Source organism: Emydura macquarii, unplaced genomic scaffold (genome assembly GCF_026122565.2).
Source record: "Emydura macquarii macquarii isolate MOO-44397 ecotype Brisbane River unplaced genomic scaffold, CSIRO-AGI_Emac_v2 contig_212, whole genome shotgun sequence".
Lineage (NCBI taxonomy): Eukaryota > Metazoa > Chordata > Testudines > Chelidae > Emydura > Emydura macquarii.
This window is the reverse complement of record NW_027130349.1, coordinates 2720631-2748151: the sequence shown is the minus strand read 5'-3', so window position 1 is coordinate 2748151 and position 27521 is coordinate 2720631. Positions and strand designations below refer to the sequence as shown.

The 27521-nt window shown below is 41.2% G+C and overlaps 1 protein-coding gene and 1 long non-coding RNA gene across 4 annotated transcripts in view; both read right to left on the bottom strand.

Moving 5' to 3' along the window:
- CHST9 (carbohydrate sulfotransferase 9) overlaps positions 1 to 10213 on the bottom strand; it is a 114170-nt gene extending 103957 nt beyond the window's left edge. Inside the window, exons 1-6 of one of the 3 annotated variants that reach the window (XM_067546307.1) lie at positions 10192 to 10213; positions 9404 to 9469; positions 8493 to 9320; positions 5744 to 5917; positions 4180 to 4346; positions 4034 to 4090 (exon numbers count right to left, since the gene is read on the bottom strand). The gene's annotated coding sequence lies outside the window, so the exon portion shown is untranslated. The remainder of the gene's footprint in view (positions 1 to 4033; positions 4091 to 4179; positions 4347 to 5743; positions 5918 to 8492; positions 9321 to 9403; positions 9470 to 10191) is intronic. The other 2 variants (XM_067546315.1, XM_067546324.1) reach the window with 2 other exon arrangements.
- Positions 10214 to 11401: 1188 nt separating this feature from the next.
- Positions 11402 to 19723, bottom strand: LOC137151501 (uncharacterized). Its single transcript, XR_010919289.1, has 3 exons — positions 19359 to 19723; positions 16673 to 16801; positions 11402 to 11799 (listed from the first exon to the last, which is right to left on the bottom strand). It is a non-coding gene; the product is annotated as an uncharacterized lncRNA (long non-coding RNA).
- Between the last annotated feature and the right edge of the window lie 7798 nt (positions 19724 to 27521).

Here is a 27521-nt window from a genome sequence, read left to right as displayed (position 1 = left end):
AGAATAGCACAAAACATTTTGTAGAAGATAAAACGTAAAGCTTCTTAAAAGTGAATTAGAATGTGCTGATGTTGAAAGCAACGGAGAACAGCGTTGAGAGTACTTGTCAAGTTAGATTGCAGAGCAAATAAAAATATTCTGAAACTCTGCACACTGAACCCTTGTCAATGAATAGCTGATAGACACTTCCAGCAGACTAAAGCTTCACTGAAAACTTAAGCTTTCAGAGGATGAGAGTAACCAATTGAAAAAGTGTTCTAAATGAGAGCACTGTTAAAGGAATAGATCAAGGAATAGACTAGTGGAAAAAAAAAAAAAAAAAAAAAAAGAAGTGGGTATTTAATAAGTTGTACTGGAATGACAAAAGCACTGCATATGCTTTTCAGAGAAATGCAGAGTTTCATGTGTTCCACAAGAAAAGGTTTATGTTTTCTGTTTCAACAACTTAGTGGTGTCACACACAAATTTTGACTTTACTTAACACATATTTAGAATTTAACATGAACTTCCCATAAACAATAGCTATGTCCATACTAAAATGTGCTAGAAAGATTAAGCTTTAGGACACAGTAAAGTGATGTTCAGAACGTGAACACATGATGTCAAATACAGTATAATTTTTTCCTTCAATTCTGTGTCAAAAAACAATCCTTTGTAAAGTACAACGAGAACAACTGTTTGCAAACCTGTTGCTTTAAATTTAAACTACACTTCAATGCTGTGTTTGCTATTTTATGCATTATACCTATGTAGAACGTAGATGCCTAGACACAAGTGTGACAGGCAGCATTTTGAACTTATACTCTCTGAATTTTTCTGTATATGTCATGAAATAACTACTGCAGACATTGAACATTGAAGGAAGCTAATTAAGTAGCTTTATTTCATAATATTCCTTTCTGGTCACCTACAAACAGGGCTGTCATCTGCCACTGTGGAAGCTTTCTATTTCCACTTCCAGCTATAGACGGTATGTTGCTTCACTATGAGCAGAAGTAGCGAAAAACTGGTGGAAGGAGGGAGTATTGCTCCCTCCTTTACATTCAGCATGTTTTAAAGGGTGAACTGCTTCTTAAATGGTGGGGTAGTGTGATCCCACTCATCCATTCTCTTCACGAGGAAGCTCATACTATTCAACCCTTTCCAATGGTGTTCTCACCCCTTTCATCTCTCTTTGGGAGGGAGGAGGGAGACTCAAAACAAGTCTACTTATTGTTGCCACTCCCTGTATCTGAACTTTAGCCACTAAAACAAGTGTACTGTTTGCACAACCACAGGATTAGCTCTGACAGATAGAAGCATTCCTGCTTAATCAAGACTTTGGATCCCCTTTTCTTTATAAAAGAAACAATTAATTATATCCCCCACAAAAAGAAGTGTTATTTGCATAACATTGATGTTAGTCTGGATAACAACTTAGAACAAAACAAGTAACATTTTTTGATGCCCACAATCTGAATGCATACTGGTAAGAAATAAGTTCTCTAGCACAGTGTTTCTCAATGACCAGTCCGTGGATTGGTACCAGTGCCTGAGATCTCCCTAACACAGTTTAGGAAGACAGCAAGTCAGTGCCTGGTATCAAAAAAGTTGAGAAACTCTGCTCTAGCAGTTACCAGACACTGGAAATCAGAGCTATTCAGGATGCATAGGTTTATATTTCTCATTAAAATAAAGACAAACAATCTGAAAACATGTACTGAATGGGAATTTTTCTCCCCAATAACCAAATATCTGCAGTTTTCTGGCTTCTCTTTCCAGTTCCTTTTTCTCTGTCCCTATGGGACCTGCTGGAATTAAACCTCCATTGGGTATCAATTTAATATTTGGGGTCTACAAGAAACACTTTATTAGGCCCCTTAATGAAAGTATGCCTCCAGTGTCTAGCACAGCCCTTTCAGTGATATAGTTCAAACATGTAGGAAGATATCTAGTATTACTGCTGATGGTAGGAGGCTAAGATAGTCCATTAATAAGAAATTGGGAAAATTTCTGCTTTGGATATTGCAAATTCTACATTGTTTTTGTTAGGGAAATCTTAAGATGAACTCCCATATATTTTTATTTCTTGAAGAAAGATGGGGTAGGCGGGAGGAATTACACAAATTAGCATTAGTCACTGTGTGCCTTAGTAATACACCCAGCTGAAAAGAACAGTATCAATTAAAGTCAGTACAATTCTCTGTTTATTGATACATGTGTTGTTTTGAATTTTATTGTGTGTTTATGTTTAGGCCAAGTTTCACTTCAGACAGCACAGCTCAGACTACGTGCCTGTTGAACAGAGCCTTACAGCTACATTATACAATTTTAAAACTGCCTAGCCTGAATAATTAGTGCAATTTAGTTAACTCGATGATTTGTAATCCATCTATGAAAAATCAGAAGGGTAGATAAAATAAAGCATCTGCATCCACAAATCTACTGCAAAACATTTTAAGCAGCCATGACGCTGTGACAGACTGTGTGTGTGTGGTAGGGGTGGGACAGAGGAACTCTCTGGAAGGATTACTCAGAGATTAGTTCCCCGTTGCTTGTTGAGGGGATGGAAGGGTTGCTCCTCCCCCATGACAAAGTTTATTCTAACCTCAGTAGAGCCATCTGAGTGGAACCCATGTCCCCATGCTAGCTATAAGTCCAGGTCACCCTGTATGCCTAATTCCTTGACCGTGTGGCTCCAGTGTAAATACACTATCAGGGACTCTTACTTGACCTTAACTGCTGCAGGGAATCTTGGGAATGGGGGCGATGTGGGAATGTTAATGTAAGTCTGAGAGACTTGATCCTCCCACCCCATCTCTGAGCCAACTCCACTTTTTCCTTAGCCCAGTCTGACTCTCCAAGAACAAACCCAGAAATACACAACTGGGGTCTCTGCAAGATCCAAGAAATGAGGAGGGAGAATGGGTGAGACAGTGCCATGGGAGTCCCCCAACCCCTCTTCTGCACAAAGAAGGGATGAGCCAAGTGTGGCTAATAGTGCTCAAGCCCTGCCTGAATGCTCCAGGATGCCATTCCAGCACCCTTTAGGGGAGTCCGAATGGCATTTTCTGGCACGTCTGGTATTTCCATACCAGCGCTTAATTGCAGCACTCACACTGTAGTGGTGAATCCCTCCCTGCACAGATCAAGGGGGTCACAATCTGGCTCGCTGACTTCAATAAAGGCACTTATGGAGGAATTCCGTAATAAGATACATACCAAAAAGTTTAGGCCTTAGAGATCTGAGAGAGACTTTATAAGTGATACAGAAAGCTAGTAGAGCAAGCGTGAGCGTATCTGTTTTCAGCACAGAACTCCAGAGGTAATCAGAAACAAGTTTTCAGTTACTGAATTTGAAAGGAGAGCTTAGAAAATTTATGGTGAGCCCATATTCATTAATTTTTAATATTCCAAGTTATTTTAAGAGCAAAAAAGTATTTAGTAATATTGTCAATTCTAAGATGGTTAAGAAGAAAGCCCCATTCCATTAACGTACAGCCATTTTGTTTTTCCTCCCCTCAGATTTTAGATCTAATCCACAGAGATAGATCCCAGTGCAGGACAAGCACCATCTGGTAAAATACTCTAGTCACCAGGGCCGAGCAGAAATGAAGGAAAGAGCAGCTCCCGCCTCTGCCACAACTCCTAATTAATCCCACTGCATTCAGTTCTCACCCTTTTACTTCTCCACAAGCAGCACTCTTGTCCCAGAGCTGAGAAGGGCACTTCCCAGTTCTGTCTGCAATAGAGATATTTGGCACTCATGCCACTTTTTTCATCCCTAGCATGCAAATCCACATGCAACTGGAGAGCATGGAGTATCTGAGTAACTTCTACTTTCAAACATCCCCATAACTACCACATCCTAACCCCCAAAATCAAAGTCAACACAGAAACAGAATGAAAGAAACAAACAGTCAACTACGGGAGTTTGGCAACATTGCCCCCCCCCCCCCCCCTTAGGATTCTCCTCAAAATCAGAAAAGGACAAAGATTAACAGTTAGAGAGGGGGACACAGACACTGAGACAACCCCCTTGCTATGCATTTACTTTATTGGTGATTGCCCCAGATGTCCACTTGCTACATCAGTGATGCCTCACACACTCCTGAAAACAGAAAAGAGAACTGGGTCATTACTTGGAAGATACATAGTAGAACTACCACAACCCCTAGTACCACAGATGAAGCCACTTACCTCTCCATAGTGCTCCAACACATACGTTTTCCCCTAGCCTCCCCTGAAGAACAGTGCATCTTCTAGCGACTCCACTGTAGTGCTCTGGCATGCTGGGGAGAAATTGCTAGGCTCCATGGAGGAATGTCCTCCTGTATACTGGCCTAGTCTATTTCCAGCTCTGAATCCTAGAAACACAAGAAATTAAAATAAGTCATTAGTTGAAGAACAAAAGTTACTAAAGCAATTGAAAGAGAAATCCCCCTCCTCACCTTTTCAAGTATGGACACTCAAAGGTGTCAGTCCTCACCCAAATATATGCCAGAGCTCCATGAACACAGATGGGAGGAAGGTGCAGACACTCTACCAGAGCAACTTCAAGTGGAAGGTCATAGCCCTAGCCCTTCATAAACACACTTGGGTCCTAATACTGGACAGAGCTATTCTTATCAGTCATTGGAACCAGTCAAAATTGTACCATGCACACTGTTCACCATACTCATTTTCCTGCTTCCAGAACCTAGGTGAGCACTATGGGATAGTTGCAGACACTGACAAAATAGCACACAGACACTGCAAAGTTTGCAGCAAATGCTGCTTGTCAATATAGTGCACTGTGGGTAAGCAAAACAGGATACCGGATTAAATCACACTGTGCAAGTTACAACACTGAAAATCTCTAGGACAGATGAAGCTAGCGCCACAGCCTCTTGATGTAGTGCAGCCTAACTGCGGACTATTTGGATGGGGGAGAAGGAGGGGAAGGAAGAACAAACCCATGCTTGTCAAGCAAGACATCCCTCCACACACAACCTACTCACCATTCGCCATGCAGACTCAGCACACTCAACCAATCAATACTCATGCTTTCACCTCATCTAACCTACAATCCTTTGCAATCAGAGGATTGTGGGATGGGTGGCCTCCAACAACAAATCATGGCTAGTTTGCAGTCTCGGGTGAAAAAAGGTTGAGAACTAATGTTTGTATAAGAAAACATTCAGATCTGAATGGAGAGGCTCTATCTATGCTAGAGAAATTTTCCAAAAATTCTCACCAAGTTTTCCCACCAAGACAAAGTTTAATTGACACAATGCCCAACATGGTGTCAGAAGCAGCAGATTCTTTACATTAGGTCTTAGCTATACTGGGAGCCTTCAAATCAATGTTAGCAATAAAAGAAGAGTTTTAGAAAATGTTTCCTTACTATGGGGGGGTGGGGGAGAGAAGGGGAAGAAAGATTAGTTTAAGGATCCAAATTCTGAATCTAAGGGATTCATAGATTCACAGAAGATAAAGCCAAAAAGGACCATTCTCATTTAGTCATGCCTCCTGTATCACACAGAACTACTAATTATAATATGTAGAATTACATAAAAGTAATCCCTTGAATTAGTTACTGCTTCAAATTCAATAGCTGTGGTTCAATGAGAGCATATCTTTCTAAAAGACCAATCTTGATTTTAAAGTTTCCAGTGATGGAGAATCCACCATGACCCTTTGTAAGTTGTTCATTACCCTCACTGTTCAAAATTTGCACCTTATTTCTAGATTCAACATCCAGTCCTTGGATTGTATAACCTACCTTTCCTGGCATATAAAAGTGAGGAATCTAGAGGATCTCTGTGGCGTATTGGATGGTTTAGCCTTAAGTTTCTTGCCTTCCATGTCCATTCTCCCTCTTTTCATGTTCTGTAGTTTTCAGGCGGAATCTCTTCGGTGCCAAGGTGTCAATTCAGTTGCAGGCACGCATTTCTCTCTAAGATCAGAAAACTTGAATTTTTTTACAACTGCTGATTAAAGGCACTGAATTAAAAGGCAGTGAAGCAGTCAAATAGCACAGGCACATGGTAGCCATTTTGATTGCATGGGAATCCAGTGAAGACAGAAGTATGGGGGTTTGGGAGGGGGAGACGAGAGAAAGCTGACATTTCAGCAGTTCTTCAAATTGCTAGGCCAGTTGTAATACAGCTGTGCCCGAATGTAACTGAAGGCATCATTTGGCTTTCAGAACCCTAATTACCAGCAATGAGTAAAGAAGCCAACATAACTTTCACATATCTCAGGATGAGGAGAAAAAAATCCCTTAGTTGTAAAGTTCCACATTTGCACTGGAATTTGAAACAAAAATGGAGCCTTCAAATAACAATCCTAAATCCCTTTAAAGAGGAAAGCCACACTAAAGTTAAAAACAAATCTAAACAAACAAAACTCCTCCAACCCCTAGAGCTTGAGAAATATTAAGGCTTCAAGAACACTCAGGAAATTCCAAATACAAACATTGCCAGAGCAACCTCAGCTCATCCCAGCTGCACATTTTTAGCAGTTTTCTATTCCAATTTCCCTTAATACAGTTCTAGCAATTATGCCTGGTTATTAATGCACTTTATACTATGCCATGTATTGTACAGGATGAACAGAATACAGAAGGTAAACTATGTGCTCCTATTTACCCTATCTTTGGTGTACGATTTGGCAGTCTCAGTGTATTATCTACCCCTTAAATGCTTCATATATAAGGAATTCACATTAATTAGGTAGTAACCAAACAAAAAAGTCACTTCAGGAGAGAAACAATTATTTACCTCATTTCATGAGATTCTCCACCCACCCATCTGCACAAGGGCTATGTAAAAATAGCACATGCACAGAGAGCAGTACTTCCTTCTTCAATCATGATTGGGGGAACTTGGGCTAAATGCTGTAAATCATCATAAAACAACTTAATCTCTGCCATGAAGATTTTACAGTTCAATTTATGACAAGTCACAAGGAAGTGTACCAAACAATAGGAGGGAAAGAGGGAGATAGAGCAGTAATAAGAAGACATGCTCGCTTAAAACTACCTGGATGTTCCAATCCTGCAAACACTTATGCATGTTTAACTTTAGGTAACGGGATTACCATGTGATAAGTCAAAAACATGTTTAAACATTTGCAGAATTGGAGTTTGTGTACATAACTAGACAGACAAAAACCAAAATCTTCTCATAATTTCTCTACACTCTAATATGGGATCTTGTTTATTGATTGCAGTAAATCAAAGTGCTATTAGTATACCAAGATGACTTGCTTTTTTACCCCAATCACTCACTCTGCTACCTAAAAAAGTGATACTATTTAATTTTTTATTTTGAAGATGTGTCCAGAATTCTCGATTTCTGTTCCGCACCAATATTTGCTAAAAAGTAATTAGCCAGTGGAAAGGTAGAAGGTTTGTACCTTTCCACTCAGTTCATTATCACAGAACAAAGTAGCTACAGAGTGCCTTGAACTTCATAATGATAAAATTGTCTCATAACACATCCTTAAAAAAACCAAAACAAACAAACAAACAAAAAAACCCTTCCATGCCCTCTCCCCCCAAAAAAACAACCCATTTCACTTTCTTCTATTATTCCCTGTGGAGATTTTTGAAGTGTATTTCATTGCTGAGTTGCCACTTGCATGCCCCTAAAATAATAAATTAGTTATATTTATGACAATAGTGTGATGATGATGATATACATCATTTACATACACTTAACTGTTCTGGGGAACAAAACTGTACCGGAAACTACAAAACTTAACTCAGAAGTTGTCAAATGATCTATATGATCAAACACCAGTTATATGAAAATACCTTATGTGAATAAATAGTAAATGATGAAACAGCTTGAATGATTAAATAATAATAGTAAGTTTACATCAAGACTTTGATAAATTGTCTCGGTTTTGAGGTGCTCTATACATGTCTTCATTCCTTGATAAACCGAGGAACCCATTAAGCTATTATAGGACTCATCCAAAGCCCACTGAAGTCAGTGGAAGTTTTTTTCCGCTTGGATCAGGACCTAAGTTCAAGGGCAGCTTGTAAAAGCCATCACTACAATTCTACTTAAAATAAACGGATGTGAATGGACGGATTAACTTTGAAGACAAGATGAGAAAAAAAGTTAGTTTAACCCTCAATACGAAAGCCTTATTCCAGCCTGGCAAACGTTATAGGCGCACTGACATTTCACCCTGCATCCGTCTTCGCGGACACTGGCAGCCCCTCTCCTTGGCAGAGAAAGCAGGATGGATGTTTTCTGATGGGACCCGCGTCCGAGCCGCCCCACAGCTCCTGGCAAACCCTAGCCCCATGGAGAGAGCTAGTGCCTGGCTTCAGGGAAGGGGTAATTTCGCTGAGGACAGAGCCCAGGTTGAGGGACCCTGGGGGGGAATCGAGTGCATTTCATGGTTACCCGCCCCCAGAGAAAGTCACCTGAGCTGAGAAGTGCATTCACCTCCCCCCCGCGGACAAACGCAGACATCCACCCAAGTCACCTAGCCCCCCGTGCCCGTTTCCTCACCGTGAGCCGGGCTGGGAGCCTCCCTGAGGACAGGGCGTGGGATCTCCTCCTCCTCCTCCTGCCAGAGCTCAGCTCCCACCAGAAACCAACTTCCCAGCCAGGCTCCCTCCCCGGCTCCCGCTAGCGCTCTCCGAGCAACCGAGTCCGGAGCCCCGCACACACCGGGGCAGCCCCGCCGCCCTTCTCTCCGCAGAGCCGACCGAGGAGGAGGCAGAAGAACACGATTCCCCTCCGCTGCCGACCGATCACGCCCAGCTCCGGGGGCTGCCCCCTCACCGCCGGCTGGCCTGGATCCCCAGCCACTGCTCCACCGACCACCACGTGCGGGACACTCGGCTCCCTCCCCACCCCCTCTCTCGCCTTCTCTTGATGAACCCAGAGAGCTAGTCTACAATGAACTGGCTCATTCATTTAAAAAGTCGGTCGCTCGTAGTTAAACATGATCGCATCCTGGCCTACAATTGTCCATTTCCTCACCCACGTGACGACCACAGCCGGGAAGTAGCAGCGGCAGCCCTTGAAAAGTCGCGGTTGTGAAGTGTTCTCCCCTAGTTTAGAACTAGTCTCGCACTAGCCGTTTTCCTCCTTGCTGAAAGTCAGTTTTTCTTTCCTGTTTCCATTCCCGGCACCACCACCACGTGGTCTGGCTTGCAGAGGCTGCAGCAGAATGTGTTTGCCCTTGTTGTGAGTCTGATACTCTTTAAAACTGGGAGGAGGAGGGGAGGTGATATCTTTTATTGAGTCCACTTTTGTGGATGAGAAAGGCAAACTTTGGGAACCGCCCAGAGCTCTTCTTCTGGTCAGGGAAAGGAGCTCCCACCTTCATGCCTAAATGCAAGGAACAGCTTGTTTAGCCTCAGTAATTAGCACATATAATAAGTAACCATGTAGTTCCAGTTTGCGTCTCTTACCAGCAGAGAGATTCTCACCCACATTGTCTCTCTAATCTCCTGGGACCCACGTGGTTACAATTACACCTGCATGGAAACGACATGTATTTGTCTGACATTTCAAAATTAAACCTTTCATTACAAACAATAAACTGAAGGTCAGATTTGACCTAACAGGGATCATCCAATTCATACAGGGAAACTGTATTCCCCTGGGAAGCCCTGCTCAATTCAGTCAGGCTCCCTGCTGGCACTGAATGAGAATCAGTTTGTAAAACCACACCTAAGGTTAGTAAATCAAAATGATAAGGGTAGCAGGACAAGTTTTTATAATTTGCGAAGTCCATAAAGTTATTTATTTAAAGGGCTTCCCCATCAATACCTACAGGTTTTGTTTGCATAAACCCAGCTTGAATCCCCAACACTATCAAACCAGTGTGCATGAGCCCTGCCACAGACAAAAAGGTTGTGGCAAGTAAAGTAGGCTGCTAGGGCAGGTCATAGGAGTAACAGAATGGTATTGCTTGTTAAACATTGCAGTGGAAGGTAATAGAATTCAGCGTAAAACTTCAGGATTACAATCCATGGTAAATAACTTAATTAACACTTATGTAACACTGAATATATTCAAAGTACTTTGCAAAGATGATCTAACTAGTCCTCAAAATAGACTTGAGATGCAGGCAAGTAGTAGTATCCCCATTTGACAGACCAAGAAATTGAGGCAAAATGACTTAATTTCCTTAAGACCACATAGGAAACTATTGTTAGAGCCAAAATTAGCACTCCATAGGTCCAAATTCCCAGACCTTTGCTCCAAACACGTCTCTATAACTCTCCCCTTGAAACATTTTACTGCAGTACCTTGCTCCTAGAATTACTCCAGCATTTAATTTCTTAAACTCCATCACTCACTTATAGGCATAACCTATAGGCTTTGGGTTGGACTAGATGACTCCTGAGGTCCCTTCCTACCCCAATCTTCTATGACCCCCTTCATAGAGTAACAGTAATGTATCCTTTCATTACTTTCACATGTAGCTACAGATGATACCCAAGGATAATTTCAATCACCAATGAAGCATACCCATCTGTGGAGTGAAATATAACAGTTTATGTTCCGTTGTCTCGAGTTGCTTTGTGATGTTAAAGTATTGTGTGCAATTGAAATTTCCAGAGGGAATTTGCTAGTGAGAACATGATTACCTAAAATAGAACATAGCCAGGGCTCCAGAGAACACCAATTTAATATAAAAAGTGTTATGGGATATTCAATGGCCATAAGCAATTTTATGTTGTGTACGTTCCTTGTGGATTTTGCCATACAAGAACTAACTCATGCTGATTCCACTTAGCTTGTGTTGTGTGACCAGACACAATGGCAGAACATGGTGGTATAGTCTCTCAACTTCCAGTCCTTCAGGGATTTCTTTACTCTCCATTCATTATGGAGGCTACTAGCTCACCAAAGACCAACGGAGTTCCTTGATTCTGCAGCAATCAAGTTTCTCCTGTTTCTTAAAGCCAACAGTGGAGCCAACATTTTTTCTGGTGTGGTTATAGAAAGTCTTTCATGCTGCCACATTTACTCCTTCTTGCCATTATGACATTATCCAGAGTACAAACTGGACTGATGAACACCTGTGTCCCTTCAGTTCTCCAACCTGGAGTGCCTTTTACATGGCTCTGCTATGAGAGCTACCACTCCTTGGTCTGCTCGCGCACAGTCTTAAGCATGTAAGTCACTCCCAGTTATACTCTATGAGTGCTATAACCAGCTACTCATAAATTAAACTGCAGAGCAATACCAGCAAATTCCCAGTCTCAGACTTTCCCCCAGAAATGTATATCTTGTACTGCCCAGCTCTCTCCTGGACAATACAAGCTTATATTTATAGTCTGTCATTTTATGAATAGAAAATGATATGCACAAATCCTGTGATCCCAAATTGAGTTTTCCCACACACTTCAATATAAGCACACTGGTTTAGATAAAACAATAAAACAAGTTTATTAACTACAAAAAAGATAGATTTTAAGAGACTACAAGTAATGAAGAATAACAATCAGGATTGGTTATAAGAAAAAAGTAAAACACCACTAATACCTAACTTAACAAGCTAAATGAATTCAAAATGAAGATCTCTTTCACCACATGCTTCAGCAGTCTTACTGGCTGAATTCCTTTCAGTCAGGATCCCTCCCCTGGTTCAGAGCTGTTTCCTTTGTTCTGCAGGTGCTGTGGACGTTAGGATAGAGAGAAAGAGAGGAATCATTTGGGAATGCTTCTTCTCATAGTTCTTTCTCTTCTTTGAGAATCATCTCCAGCTGAGGTTCAGGAGATGGAAAGTCGGTGTGGACAGGAACTCCCAGCTGTTTCTTTATCAAGATGTAGATTTTCACCCACATGGTCTTTCCTGTCAAAGAACAGTAATTTAACCAGGTGGTCTCGGGTCTGATCTACACCTAAAACTAAGATCGCCCTATCTACATCGCTCAGCGCAGTGGCAGAACGTCAGTCTCATAATCTAAAAGTCCTGAGTTTGCTCCTCAGAGAAGGCACTGTGAGTCAAGGGTGTAGAAAATTCACATACCTGAGAGATGCAGTTAAACCGACTTAAGTTCTGCTATAGAAACTGCTAGGTTGACAGAATTCTTCTGTCAATCTAGCTACTGCCTCTTGACTACAGCTGTGGAAAAACCCCTTCCATCACTATAGCAGCAAGTGTATATGCTACAGTGGCACAGCTACAGCGTCTGTAGTGTAGACAAGCCTTTAGAGCTCACAGCACTCACCAGATTAAAGTTATATATGTGAAATATACAGGCACATATATCAGTGACCTTTCAAAGAAAAGGGAGGAGATTAATTGTCCCAAAACAAAAAGGAAAACTTTGTTTTGCAACTTTAGAAATTTTCTTAGTTTATACCACACTACCCCTACAAGTTACAGCACAGGGGCTATATTACAGTTGCGGGCTGAAGAATCTTCCCAGGAAAGACATTGCATGTATATGGTCTTTGACCTTCCTAATCCAGTCAGCACCATTTTTTAAGCCTGGCACCTGGCAGAAGAGAAAAATTAGGAAAGGGTGGCTGCAGGATGTTTGAATCTTCTGGAGTTGTGGGAACCAACTTTCATATCCCAAAAGAAACTATTTTTGTCAGTATTGTGCATCAGCATAGCTACATCAATAGTGTTGATTTCCCCTTTCACACCTCCCCACCCAAGACAGACAAGCCCTGAGTGAGGAAACATTAATCTGGTGGTGTATTCTGCTTCAAGACTCACACAGCAAGTCAAAGGTTTTATTTCTTTTTAAAAAATTCCTTGAGTTTTAGTTTTCAGCTAGTCTAAATAGAATATAAATCTACTTGTGATGATGGTTTGTTTTGTTGTTTGCTGGTGGTTACGTGTGCACAAAAGGAAAGTCCCGCAATAATTCCCTCCTCCCCCCCCCCTTTTTTTTTAAAAAAAAAGATTTTGCAGGATAAAATAGACCATGTAAAATACACTTCCTCTTTCAGTCAAAAGCCTAAAATTTGACTCTACCAAGCATTAGGGACATGAAGCCTGATAGCATTTCAGCCTAAAAAATATTCACCCATTAATTCACATATTGAAGGAACCATCAACGCTTCTCTCAGCGAGAACTGCTGTTGTCTGCTCATTCAAAGATATCTATTGATTCAAATGAAGGTTTGTTCTCTTCAGCTGTTAAAGCTTCATATTTAAAATAGCTGAAAGCTTTCCTATTAAATAGTTGTGTAGACAGACAGTCTATTGGGCTCCAGTTCCCCAAGGAGGCCACAAAGGCCTCCTGAGTCCTCCCCAGTCTCTGTTCTTCAAGTTGATGTGTCTACTGCCCTACAGTTCTAGAAGGCTCTTCTTAGGAAGAGAAATGACAGCAACTGCCATGCCTTCAGCAACAGAGATAGAAATAATCCCAGCTGGACTGTGGCTACAGACCTAAATTATACCCAGATCATGGTATTCTGAAGCAGAGCATGCCCCATTGTTTTAGCAGAGGGGAGGGGGTCCTCTCCAGAAAATGCTTGTGAAGATTGGGAGGTAGCAGTTGTACAACGGCTTGCTCTTTCTCCTTAAAAGGTTTGAAGACCACTATTTCCTCCCCAGAAAACGTCTAAATTAAGGAATAGGGTTCCTAATCTAGAACAAGGGGGCTTTCTTTTGAAAGAAGGCTTGGATTAACCAGAATCATCCTAGGGTCCTCAATGACCTTTGTCTGGGTTTGCAAAACTAGATGAAAGTTCAGTTGAAAACCAGGGCTTATTCATTTTCCCTAGAGAGCTCAAAATAAAGATGGATTTCCTCACGCTTTTGAATTTCATTGTAAAATCTGGGCACCGTTGTAATTTTCTAGTCTGTGTTCCGGAAAAAGAAAATGTTCATCTTTCTTTTCCAAAAAATATCTTACCATCATCTTATCTGTCAGTAATGTCCTTATAAGGAATGATGGGTAGTTTTAGTGTCCATTGCAAAGAATCAGAGACAATTCTTTTAGTGTTTCATCTAGTCGTGCTGTTAGTGTCCACACAGAGTTAAACACGTCAACTTCTAAAACATTTGGATTAAATACTATAACAGATTCTTGAAAACCTCAGCAGAAACATTCATGCTTACCTTTCCATTTTGATTCAAGGAACGCTTTAGCAGATCATCTTCATCATAGATGTTAATCTGCATTTCTCAGTTACAACTGACTGCACTAATGCATTATGCAAATTAAAAAAATAGTTTTATCATCTTTTTCACAACTACTAAAGTCAGAGAAGTAAAATTTACATACACACTTTAGTCATTACATATCCCCTGTCTTCCAGCATAGCAGCACCCCATGGTTTCCATCACAGCACTGTGCACAGGGGCCTTATCTCTGGCACCCTGCTAGGTTCTCCCTTAGACCTACAGTGATCTCTCAGCCTGCATCTTCAGACTTGCCCTCTGGGTCTTTCATGGCTTGGCCCTCCAGCCAAGTCACATAAAAGTCTAAACCTCTTCTGGGTAACACAAACAAGTCCAAATGAAAGTCCAAACAAATTTTCAACCTAATAGCCCTTCTGCCTCCTCCAGATTCACTATAATTCCCTTGTTGACTCTATCTCAGGGCTTCCCCTGCAGGAAATTGACCTGTTCTTGTAGCACTCTTCCTCCATTATTACCTCACTCTTAAGCCCTGTCCCAGGGCTTCTCTCCACTTGAAAGACCTGTCTCTTCTTAGTCTACTGAGTCTTCTTCTTATAAGGCCTAACTCTGCCTCCTTTGGCTAGGAGGCAATCAGTTAATCACCCCCTCCACTCTATGTGTATACTACTTGGGGTTCTTTCTCTTGCCCATTCATATCCAGGCATACCAAATTCTCTCAGTTCAGCAGCACTCTAGATAGTAAATTAAATTCTATGCCAATTCCACATCTGCTGACAAGATGACTGTAAAGCTGTATAGAGGGAGAATGTGATATGTGGAGCAGTGTGTGCCTATAAAGTGACTCACAATCTGTTGAATGAAGATACTGCACCATTAAATATGTAATTCCTGCATTAGGATTCCACTGCCATCTTAAACACCCTAAATACTGGGAATAAAAGTAGGGCAGAAATATGACGGCATGACAGTCCAGCAGCTGCCCTGAAGTCACACACAAAATTCCAAACTCCTCTGAAGAAGACTGAGTGCAATAAAAGATTATATTGTTTGGTTATCCACACAGAATGATCCTGTAATGGTGAGTGTTTACAGTGCTTACTGGAAATGATAAAAACATGTTATTGGGCTTGCATACACTATGGGAGTGATGGGAGTGGAGGGGAAGAATAGTAGAGATAGGGTTGCCAAACGTCTAGGAGTTAAAGATTAATCTTTAATTAAAGATTATGTCATGCGATGAAATATATTCCTCCAGGAATATGTCCAACCAAAATTGGCAACCCTAAGTAGAGAGGGAAACTTCAGTGCAAAAACTGGGTAAAAGTAGAACAAAGCATAGGTAGAATGAGAAACATGACTGTGTAAAGGAGCAGAGACAGACAGAGAATTTCAAATGAAAATATAAACACAGTGGGCCTGATTCTCCAAGGCCTTGTCCTTTGTGTAGTCATTTACGTGTGGCTAAATGAGTTGTTTTAACTCTATTATTCTACATCCACTTCACACTGGTGTATGTGACTGCACAAGGTGCAACCCAGTGGAGAATCAAAGTACGTGTGCCATATGTAGGACATGTATTGGTGCTAGCCTAAGTTTGGGAGGGTGCTTTTTGTTTGTGTTTTTCACTACCTACAATTCATAGTAGAGGCTTTCCTTTAGCTAGAAGTTAAACACAAAGAACTGAATCACCCTTGAGGATGCAAAACCAAGGGGGAACATTAACACCTGATTTCTGCCAATTTCCCAGACCCTCTTACAGCTGGGTTTCAGACCAGGATACAGCACCAATAGCTCTAGTGAATCACCTCCTTTCAGCTAGGAAGGGTAGACTGACTTTGTTAACATGTCTAGATCTGTCAGCAGCGCTTGACAGAGTTCAGTGACAACACATAACTGTTGATAGTGGGGAGCGGGCACAATTTCAAAGTTCTGTTGCCCCCTGAACAGCTTGAATCATAGCCTGTCTGAGCAGCCCCGCCCAGCCACTCACAGTCTACCCTGCCCGAGAGCAATGGCCCCTCCCTATAGCTTGTCCAGCTTTCGAGGTCACTTGACTGGCTCAGCTCCACCAGCTGCCAGGCAGGGAAGGGGACCGGCGGCACCATGTGACCGAGCAGGGCCGGCTCTGTGTCAACAGGGAAACCCACATGTGGAAGAGGGGCAACTCTAGCCTTGCCCCAAACCCGTGGCAGCTGGGTAGTTTCTAGCCATAGCTTCCGAGGCCCCCTCTCAGCTGGGAGATCCTGTGAATTAGCCACCCTATGGCCCTGGTTAAATCCCCTCCAAGTCCCTGTGTGAGACCCAAACACACACCAGGGCAGACACCTGCCCCATGGGCCAGCCGTGACCCCACAGCAGGCCCAGGCCTGCAAACCTCGGGCTGGCACAGAATTTGCCCCGCACATGCAGCCCTGTTGGCCTAGCTGGAGGGTCATTGTGGGTCAGTGCCAGTGTGAATCGGGCCTGCAAAGAGAGAGAACAAAGGGGGGCAGTTCACTATTGCTGGCGTCTCTGTAAATTTGAAATAACCTACTGTGCACTCACGTACTTAGAACCCACTCCCTACCCCCCCAAAAAAAATTATAAACCCTGGCAGAAATATGGGAGTCCCATGCTTTACCTCTGACAGAGTTGGTCATGATGTTTCTGATTTGCCTGAGAGTTGACAGGGACACACAGACCTGAGAGAGGGTTGTGTGCAGTTCCATATTGACTCAGTCCTTGGCACGTCCTGATATATTCAAAATTCCTAGAAGAGATTGAGAGACAAGAGGCCCTTAAGGACCAGGAACATGCATTGATACTGGACTGCAGATCCCCTTCATATCACACACAGACAGCGTTACAACCTAGCTTTCCCAGTGCTACAGCACTATACTCTAAGCACTTGGATGAAGAGTAGCTTGCTGAAACCAAGTCTGGACAAGACAGAGGTGATGCTGGTGGCTAAGAGGAGAAGATTTTGAAGAGCTGGCCCACCTATGGGGTAGTTCAGTCTTCAGGTCCATTTAATGGTAGTGCTGGCTGCCAGAAATGTTTTGTATCATTTTCAGCTCTGTCTCTTCCTCTCAAATGAAAACCTAGCTATGCATTTTCTGCCAGCAGGATCAACTGTTGTAGCATGCTGTATCGAGAGCTGAAAGTGAATGCCATGAAGCAGCTCCAGTTGTTACATGCAGCAGCTTGTTTTCAGAGTAGCATGGGGTGATTAAGGAAACATCACCCTATGCTCTGATGCTGGTTCTCTGTCCATTAATGAATTCAATGTAAGGCCCTGATCTTGCAGGACCTCAGTGGCCTGGGCCCCAGGTCTCAGACACAACCTCCCTTTCCATGATCTAGCACAACAGCTGCATTCATCAGGGGTGCTGGGACTGTCTGAGCCCCCTTTTATTGTAGCAAGTTAGGTTTTTCTGCCAGCAGACCCATGACTATTTAACTCCCCGTCTGCCAGACTGCATAGCATTGCTGCATCCTCAGAATGAAAAGCCAAACCCATGTCTTTACATTAGCTTTCCACTCCCCAATAACTATCCTGAGAGAGAACATGACATTTACCGATCATACCCTCACAATGCTACATGAGAAAAGGGAGGAAAGCACTAAGAATGTGCCTCAGTCCATCCTTATCCAGGAAATCATGTGCTTAACTTTAGTCACATGTTTAATACCCAAAGACACTTCCTTGTGCTTTCCTGAATTGAGGTCTTACAGACTGCATGTTTTATTTAAGTGTGTGCTCATTTTATTTGAACGTGTTTAATTTTTTTAGAGCTCATATATCACTGATTGTGATGGCCACAATAATAATATCTAGATAGTTTGAATAGGGGATGGAAGGGAGAAAGGTTCACCTACTCTAATTAGTTTTGTAAAACCTAAAATCAGTTTGGGAGTTTCACCAAACCTTGGACACATCAAGGCTTAACCATTTCCATTGCTTTGTAATATTAAGATAAATCCTTTATTTAAAAAAGCAGCTAAAGAGTAAAGGAAAATGTACTATTTTTATTTATTACTTTTCCTGGTTTTGTAAATAGTTGTGCTACTAACTGCCTTTTTTAAACATTCAGGACTACAATTTGGAAAAGCTTTACAATCATTGGAGCAAATGCTGACACTTATTCCTAGATACATTTACATTTTTAACACAAATATTATTCCTTGAAATGAATCAAAATGCACATCCTATAAAAATTCTAATGTAGCAATGATCATAGATTTGTGATTTAAACATCAGAAATAAAAACAAACAGTGGTGGATGCGGGCTTTGGTTAGCCATAAATGTCCTCAATCAGAAGCTTTGGGCCTTACATACTCTTCACTACTGGACACTTTTTCTACTGCAATTGTCTCAATTGTAGTAAAAATAAAATGTTAAATTTTCTTTAAAGAGATAAAACACTTTTGTGGTTTTACAAATACATTCTGGGTTTTGTTTGTTTGTTTGTGGGGTTTTGTTTTGATTTCCAGGTCATCTGTAAAGAGCAGCACTGATGAAATCCTATTTAAACTTCAAACAGTGGATTAAAGTAACAGGATTTTTTATTGACTTCTCTTATTCTCTTTCACTGACATCAGATTTTGCATTATGTCCTGACACCAGTTTCTTGTCATTTGCTACTCATGTCAGCGCAGTAAGACTGTGAAGCTTTGTTTTCAATAAGCTCTTGCAGACTTTGATGTGAAGAGATTCTCTAAATATCGTGTTTAAAAAACAAACAAACAATTATATACATTTTCAGGCTCTCCATTTCATAAAATATCAAGTATTCTATAAAATACACACATCAATCATTATTAGTGAGTGCCATTTGCAATCTGTTCTCAAACCAACAATTCCCAGCTGTTGCACAAACTTTCTCTGTGATCTTTAGCAAGTCACTTAGCCTCTCTGTGCCTCAATTCCCCCTCCTGTAAAATGGGAATAGCATTTCTCTAGCTCACAGGGGTGTTGTGAATATAACTACATTAAAAAGTTTGAGGCACTCACACTAAAGAAAGGGGGCATATTGTTATGTTTGGATCCTTGGAAGTTACTTGCACTCAGAAAGAAACAAGCACAGGGACACAGAGAGATGTAAACACGCAGATGGTTTATTGAACTACAACTAAGACCAGCCAGAATTGGCCAAGCTATCCCATAATAGTCTAATTCTACTACTATGGCAATCAGCGAGGCAGGAAACAAAATACACAACACATATACATTACCAAAGATAGAAACAGTCCTCACTGTTTGGATGAATCCAAATTCATTCCCTTCCTATAGGTTGGTTTTATTATCACAGAAATTCATACTCACAGAACATTAAGCTCAACTCAACACATCTTCTCAGCCTTGGCTGTTCTAGTGGTTCCTATCTCATAAATGTTCAGTCCATACTCTAGGTCATTCTTCTCCAGACTACCATTTCCACTTCTCTTCTTTTCAGGTGAGTAACTAGCCACCTGTCTCAATGAAACTGCAGAATCTACTTAATATTCCCCCCAGCAACAGAAAAAAACCTGCTAACAAGGTAGGGCATTTCAGGCAAACATTGTCAACCTGTCGCAACAAGCAGCAGCCAATTAAACTTGCATAAAAAATGAAGTTTAAATTGTTTAGTACAATTCTTTTATTAAATGTGCATAACTAAACAGTGTTTAATAAATAGGAGAAATTTTGTTTGTCCCAAATGGATTTTTGGGGGTACACCCGGCAGTTCTCAGTTCCTGGGAAGTTACTTTTCACCCTTTACAATGGTACATAGAGCTCAGGCAGCTGTCAGTGCTTTGCATTTGTAAGTGATATAGCTCTCTTGTGACTGAGACCATAGAAATGATTACAGATCTACTATTAGAAGCAGATAAGGCTTCTTCAGTTGCAGCAGATGCTTGTGTTTAGGAGCTGATGGATCAGGTTTTCAGTCCTAGCCATGCAAAAGGTATGTGAAATTCACCTTATATAATAATGGTGTCTTGTATATAACACTTGCATTAATTATACCACATTCCCTCGTAGTTGCTAGATCCCTGATATGAAAGATGTTAGGATGAATTTGTACAGCAGAGATTTCAAAGCAATCAGTCAAAGAGGTCCAAATATATTCCAGGTGCTACTGATAATGATAGACCCTAGATATTCCTGGATGTAATAGCCGACAGATTTTTTCACCCAATAATTGCTGAACGAACAAAAGCTCTTTTAGATTTAGTATTGCTAAGTAGCAAAAACCTCATAGAAGAACAGGTTAGAAAACAATCTTGACTTGAGTAATCATGAGTTACTTCCAATAAAACAAAGTGGAAGGAGAAACAAAAAACAGGTCTGCAGCAGGGTCCTTGATTTCAAAAGAATCAAGGGAGTTAGGACTGGAGAACTTAAGGATTTGAATGTGGAGGAGTCTTGAAATTACTTTAAGTCAAAGTTGCAGAAACTATGTCAAGCCTACATCCCAAGCAAGGGGAAAAAATTGTAGAGAAAGGTTGCAGACCAAATTGGGTGAATAAGTACCTCAAACAAGTTATTAAGAGAAAGCAGAAAGCCTACCAGGGATGGATCAGCAATAAAAGCTACCCCTTGGAGGTCAGAAAGTGTAGGGAAAAAACCAGAACTGCAAAAAGCCAAGCAGAGTTGGACATTGCAAAGGAAATTAAAACAAAGAGTAAAAGGTTCTTTAGCCATATAAATAAAAAGAAAACAAGGAAAGAAAAAGTGGGACTGCTAAGAACAGCAGATGGGGTGTAGAGTAAACATAATTTAAATATGGCCTAATGCCTAAATGAATGCTTTGCCTCAGTTTTTAATAAGGGTAATGAGGAACTTGAGGCAGTGTAGCTAAAGGGAATAAGGATACAGAAATAGAAATGACCACTTCTGAGGTGGAAGTCAAACTCAAATAGCTTAATGGGACCAAATCGAGGGGCCTGGATAAAGGAGCTGGTACATGAAATTGCAAGCCCAGTAGCAAAAATTTTAATGAAACTCTAAACTCAGGGGGTCATATCCTATGACTGGAGAACTGCAAATAGGAAAAAAAAAATACTATGGGAAACTACAGGACCATTTGACCTCAGTTGTATGCAAATTTTTAGAACAGGTCATGAAAGAAAGAGTAGTTAAGGACATAGAGCTAAATGGTAATTAGGATAAAATACAATGTGGTTTTACAAAAGATAGACATCAGGTTGGTTTGACACAAACTATCTTTGAGAAGATAACCAATTTTCTAGATGAAAGAAATTCAATAGATCTAATGTACCTGATTTCAATAAAGTGTTTGATACAGTTCCACATGGAAATTATTGGTTAAATTGGAGAAAATGGGGATTAATATGAGAATCAAAAGTGGTTAATGGGAAGAATACAACGTCATGCTGAAAGATTACCTGTCAGGCTCGAGGGAGGTTACAAGTGGAGTTCCTCAAAAATCAGTCTTGGGACCAATCTTATTTAACATTTTCATTAATGACCATGACACAAAAGTGGGAGTGTGCTAATAAAATGTGCAAATGACACAAAGTTGGGAGGTATTGCCAATATAGAGGATGACTGAAATATCCTACTACGAGATTTGGATGATCTTGAAAACTGGAGTAATGGAAATGGGATGAAATTTAATAATACAAAGTGCAAGGCCGTACATTTAGGGACTATGTCATAGTCTGTGGCGTAATCCAAACCAGTGAGGGGTTGTCACCTCTTACCTTGTAAGCCTGAGTGCCTACAATGTTTTTCTACTGTAGGTCTCTGCCTGGGACACTCACAGTCAGCAACAAGCATGCAAGTCACACCCTAAGTGTCAGTGTGCAATGTAGCCAGCCCTGGTTCAGCAACCATGACCCCAACAGTCTGTCTACAGTCCCACTCTGGGTTCCACCAGACTTGGTTACAACTGGTTATAAAGTGACCCCAACACACTCCCAGTCCTGAATTTTCCCAAAACCATGTTCCCCCAAGTGTCTAGTCCTCACCTAGATTAGTCAGAGAAATAATGTGTTGTTGCTCCTTTAAAGAGACAAAAGCATATTACATCTTAACTTAAATGGGGTAAATACATCCTTCCCTTCAAACATAGCACTGAGTTGGTTTATAGTAAAAATTAAAATAAAATGAACACAACATACATAGGATTAAGTGAGCTCAAATATAAAGGAATGAAAATAGAAAGTGTTACAAGTAAAACAAAATAAAATATGTTTTTTAGCAGCTAAGACTAAACTTAATAAACTACAATATTTGTACAAAGTAGATTTCATACCAATCTTTCTTCTTTCCAGGCATGGCTGACTTTTTCTTAGTCAGGACCTTCCACAGAAGCACAAGGGGCTGATTTTCTGTGTCTTCCTTGGTGAAAAATCATTGCCTATCTATTTTCAGTTTAAAGAGACTTCACCATTGCTACCATTGATTGAAGGAGCCATCTTCTCAGCTTGCAAGAGCTCTGTTCCTTTGTGTCTGTCTAGGGATGGATGCTAAAGATGGCTTCTGTCCTTCCAAAGTTCAATTGCCTTGTTTCAAAAGGCAGGATGACCTCATGCTGTTTTTTCCCTTCCTGTGGGCTTCCCATCCCCTTGAATGTTCATGCAAATTCCATTGTTTTGATTCCACTATGCTTAATCACATAGGAGACAGGTAAATAGCTGTGATGTTTTCTCTTGCCTGGGATAGACCTGTTTCCCCCTTTGTTTGGACACAGACAATAAAGCCTAATTTTAATGACTATCCATAATTGCTTACATAGTGTTAATATATACATCTTACAATGATATTGATCAACAGTGTCATAGGCTTTCACAAGCCATCTCACTCAATACAATTTTATAAAACAATAATATTGCATACAATCAATTGATTCCGTTGATTATCACTTGAAGTTCAGACCTCCTGCCTTTATAGCTCAGATAAAATTTCTCTTCCCTGCTGGAAGCTGTCCCCTCCCCAGCTTGTTACCTTGACTGCTTTGTTTACCTAATATGTAAATAGACCTTCATTGTCTCTGCCTCACAACTGGGTTAGTTTGAGATGCAAATACACATTCCTTGGTCTAGAGCAGACCTGCTTACCATCTCCCCCGACATGCCTGGCTTACACACATTTCAGTCATCATTCAAGCATGTATCCATAACTCTTAATACATATCATGTACATATATCACATAAGAAAATTAAGAATCAGTGTTATTAGCTTTTCAGTGACATATTACATGACATCTTTTAGATACAGATTATAGCCATAGTGAGTTAGGGAACACTGAATAGGTCAGGCCATCTGAAATTCATTGCTTGATAACAATGAGCCTCTTGCCCACTGGCACTAGGGTCACAGACTAACAACAAGAATTTTTGCTATAAGCTGGGACATATAAGTTGGAAGCAACAGAGGAGGAGAAAGACCTGGTTGTATTGGTCAATCACAGAATGACTATGGCTCCCCATGTGGTGCAGTTATGAAAAAGGGTAATGCAATCCTAGGATGCATCAGGTGAGTTATTGCCTGTAGAGATATGGAAGTATTACCACCATTATACACGCCACATGTGAGACCTCATCTGGAATATTGTGGGCAGTTATGGTCTCCTATGTTAAGAAGGACGGATTCAAACTGGAACAGGTGCAGAGAAGGGCTATTAGGATGATCAGAGGAATGGAGAACCTACTTTATGAGAGGAGACTTAAGGAGTTTGGCTTGTTTAGTCTAAGAAAACAAAGGCTGAGGAGATATATGATTGCTCCTTATAAATAGATCAGAGGGATAAACACCAGGGAAGGAGAGGTGTTATTTAACTTTAAGGCCAATCTTGGTACAAGAACAAATTTATAAACTGGTCATCAATAAGTTTAGCCTTCAGTTAGACAAAGGTTTATAGCCATCCAAGGAGTGAAGTTCTGGAACAGCCTTCCAAGAGGAGTAATAGGGTCAAAATAGCTAGCTTATTTTAATACTGAACTCAATAAGTTTATGGAGGGGATGGTATGATGAGATTGTCTAAAATAGCATATGGATCATCTGCAGATGCTATTAGCAAATATCTCCAATGGCTGGTGATGGGACATTAGATGGGGAGGGCTCCGAATTACTACAGAGAATTCTTTCCCGGGTATCTGGCTGTTGGGTCTTGCTGATATGCTCCGGGTCCAACTGACCACCATATTTGGGATCGGGAAGGAATTTTACCCTGGGTGAGAATGGCAGAGACCCTAGGAGTTTTTTTGCCTTCTTCTGCAGCAAGAGGGATGGGTCATTTGCAGGTATGAACTAGAGTAAATGGTGGATTCTCTGTAACTTGAAGTCTCTAAATCAATGTAAGCAGGGTCTGAATGAGCTCCCTCCGCCAAGTGAGCTGGCGGCGGGTGGTGGTGGTGGCTTCAGGACTAAATTGTATTTACATGAACACACCCACTCTGCACAGGTATCCAGCAGACAGAGCTGTTGTCAAAGTAATCGACTTTGGCAGGTGTTAGATTACAAATCACTTTTAAAATTCATTTGTCTTGAATGCAGGGGTAAGGAAATATTATTCTTATTGCAAGAACAAAGGGCAGCAGAACTGTGCTCAGTCTGTCCGGATTGGATGGGTCATCATCAGCTGAACTGTACTCGATAAGCAGGGAGATTGGACACCAGACGCCTGTGAAAGACGGAGGGAGTGGGGACAGGTGGGGCTGTGCCTAAGAGACCCAGGCCTAGTTTAACCAGCCCCTCCCCATTGTTCAAAGATAGAGCTAATCAAGGCTCCATTAGGAGTCTTTTGTTTTGTTAAGTAATCTTTAGAGCTGAAATCACTTGTGGGAAAGCGCTCCTGCCCAGCTTCAGCACTGAGGTTCACCCACTAAGAACTGATAATCACTGAGAGCTGGGAGGAACCTGAAGAGAACGACCAGCAGAGGTCACAGGAGAGAAGCAGGTGTCGGAGGAGCAGCCAGCAGAGAAGAGCGACTGGAGTAGCGGCCAGCTGAATAGAGCGGCCAGCAGGGCAGTTGACAGAGTGACCAGTGGAGTAGAATGGCTGACAGGGTGGCTGGACAGCAGAGCAAACAAGGTGCCTTCTTCCCTTCTCCCAACCAGGGTGGGAGGTGAACTCTGCAGCTGCATCACTTCTGAACTCTGTGTCTGCACTGACTAAGGAGAACAACTGTGCTGTGAAGGGAAGGGCACATCAAAGGAACTTCTGGTTGCTGGACTTAAGAGCCTGAGGCAAAAGCCCAATGTATTCTGATGTGGGTGTTTTGCTCATGGTTTTATGCTTATGAATCCTGCTTGTGGCATTTTCCCAAATTAATGCCAGATCACTTTCCCCCTTCTATGAAGTTTCTTTCCTACACTCAGTTTCTGTGCTTGCGAGAGGGGAAGTATTGCCTCTAGAGGCACCCATGGGGTGGTGTATAGTTGTCCCAGGTTATTGGGTGGGGGCTCGAGCTGGTTTTGTGTTGTATTGTTAAAAGGAACCCCTAGATATTGAACCTGGCCCTTGTTGCTGCCGACTCCAATTGGCAGAAGAGTTACATCATGATCTGAGGACTTCAGTAACTCAGTGAGAGATTATGGGCCTACTATAAGAATGTGTGGGTGAGGTTCTATGGCCTGCGATGTGCAGGAGGTCAGACTAGATGATCATGATGGTCCTTTCTGGCTTTAAAGTCTATGGGTCTATGAGTTTAAGAACAAGAGACAGCTTCATGGGATAATGTCAAGTTGACGCCTAGTAATTTTCAATAAATGAGTTAAAAGTAGTTTCAGGTAGTACCCCTGCACCGTAGTGTCTCTTGTGATTTTTGTAGTGTTACAGTCACATTTTCCTATTTTAAAAAAGTGTTTCTTTCTCCTGTTGTGTGAAAGACCCACACCAAAAGAATGGAAAACTGATCAGTTGTACAAAGGAAACTGTGGAACTGACTGTACATATATCATCTTCAAGTGAACTAACCAAGCAAACTGAAAAAGACCTAGAAAATCATTTATCTGTCAGCAGGAGTAATTTCAGGTGTTGTCTTACCGATCTATTGTAAAAGCATTTGACAGAAGTGTGTTTAAGGTAACTGCCTAACTCTCTGGCTGTTCCTTGATAACTTGAAGAGTCTGCCCCATAAAATATGAATCACCTGGTGTTCAAAGAGAGCTAGTTTTTTTCAGTGCTTGAAATGCGTTATTAATTGCTGACCAGAGATTTAATGATTTTCACATCTTTAATTTCCATTTATATACATGTATCTCTCAGTATTTACTGATGTACATTATTCAAAAATTTTAAATGGAAGGTACCTCAGTGCCGTAGATATAATTTTCAATTCTGGGTTTAAAAGCTTGTTATTAACAAACAAGTTACATTAAGTACTTTCTAATAGATTTGTTCAAACACATCCCTCATTTTTCAGCATGAGAATTGGAACATTCTAACGCAGAGAAAGTTAATGCTGCCAAAAATGTGACATAATCTTTGCCAGGTTGAGAATACTGTGAACGGCTAGCTCCTAGTCCCTCCCACACTGGCAGGCCAGGCCCCTGGGTACAGCGCAGTGGGTCAGCCATGTAATTGCTGCCAAGGGGCTGATGGTAAATATATGGTGCTTTTGGATCAGACCATGGAGGTGTCTATTCCTCGCTGCCAGTTTTCAGTATGACTAGCTGCTCCTGTGCTCTTAACTGTGCTGTTCAACAGAGGGGAGCATAGGCCCTATGATTATTTGTAAAAGTCTTTTAATTGTTTTCAGTTCCTTAAATCAAGCAGTGAATGAGCAGTTCCTCAGGCATACAAGAAGAAATAGCAGCTGGCCAGGAAGACATAACCCGCTGAATTTGAATTTAGCCATTTTTCAAGAGAAGTGAACTAAGCTTTTAATCACAGTGGCTCTCTCTTAGGTACCCAGTTCACTGCAATTATTTGGAAGGCAGAAGAAATATAATATCAAGTATTGCAATTCTTTCCTGCATTTTAGCTCTTCTTTTTGGTGCAGTCATGCAGAACACTTAAGAATTTCCCAAGGTGCATTAGCAGACCCCAACCAAATGCTAGGTGATGGTAGGAACTGCATAGCAGGGAAAAAACAGTTCATCCCTAAGTGAGGTCACACCATCAGTGTAAATCTGAAGTAATTCCACTGACACTGGTGGGGTAGGTCTAGATATACATGGTTTGGGAGAGCAGGCTCTGTCCCCAAGGAAGAAACTAGAGTATGCTAGACTCTGACACAAGATTAAGGGATACAACACCTCAGGAGCCTGAGAAAGAAAATTAGTGTGTGAACATGAAAACCTGAGTAGGGAATGAAGAAATTAATTATCAGATCAAGGGAAAAAAAACTTAGAAGCATGTAGAAATTCAATTAAAAGATGGAAATGCACTTAGAGTCCAGTAACCTTGAAGAATTCAGTGAACTGTTAATGGTGGCTGCTGTCACTTAAGACAATTATTGGAAATCATATAAACCTTTCTTTCTAAAACCAAGATAGAGTTATTTGTGTTGGGAAGCAGTCATAAATAGTGAA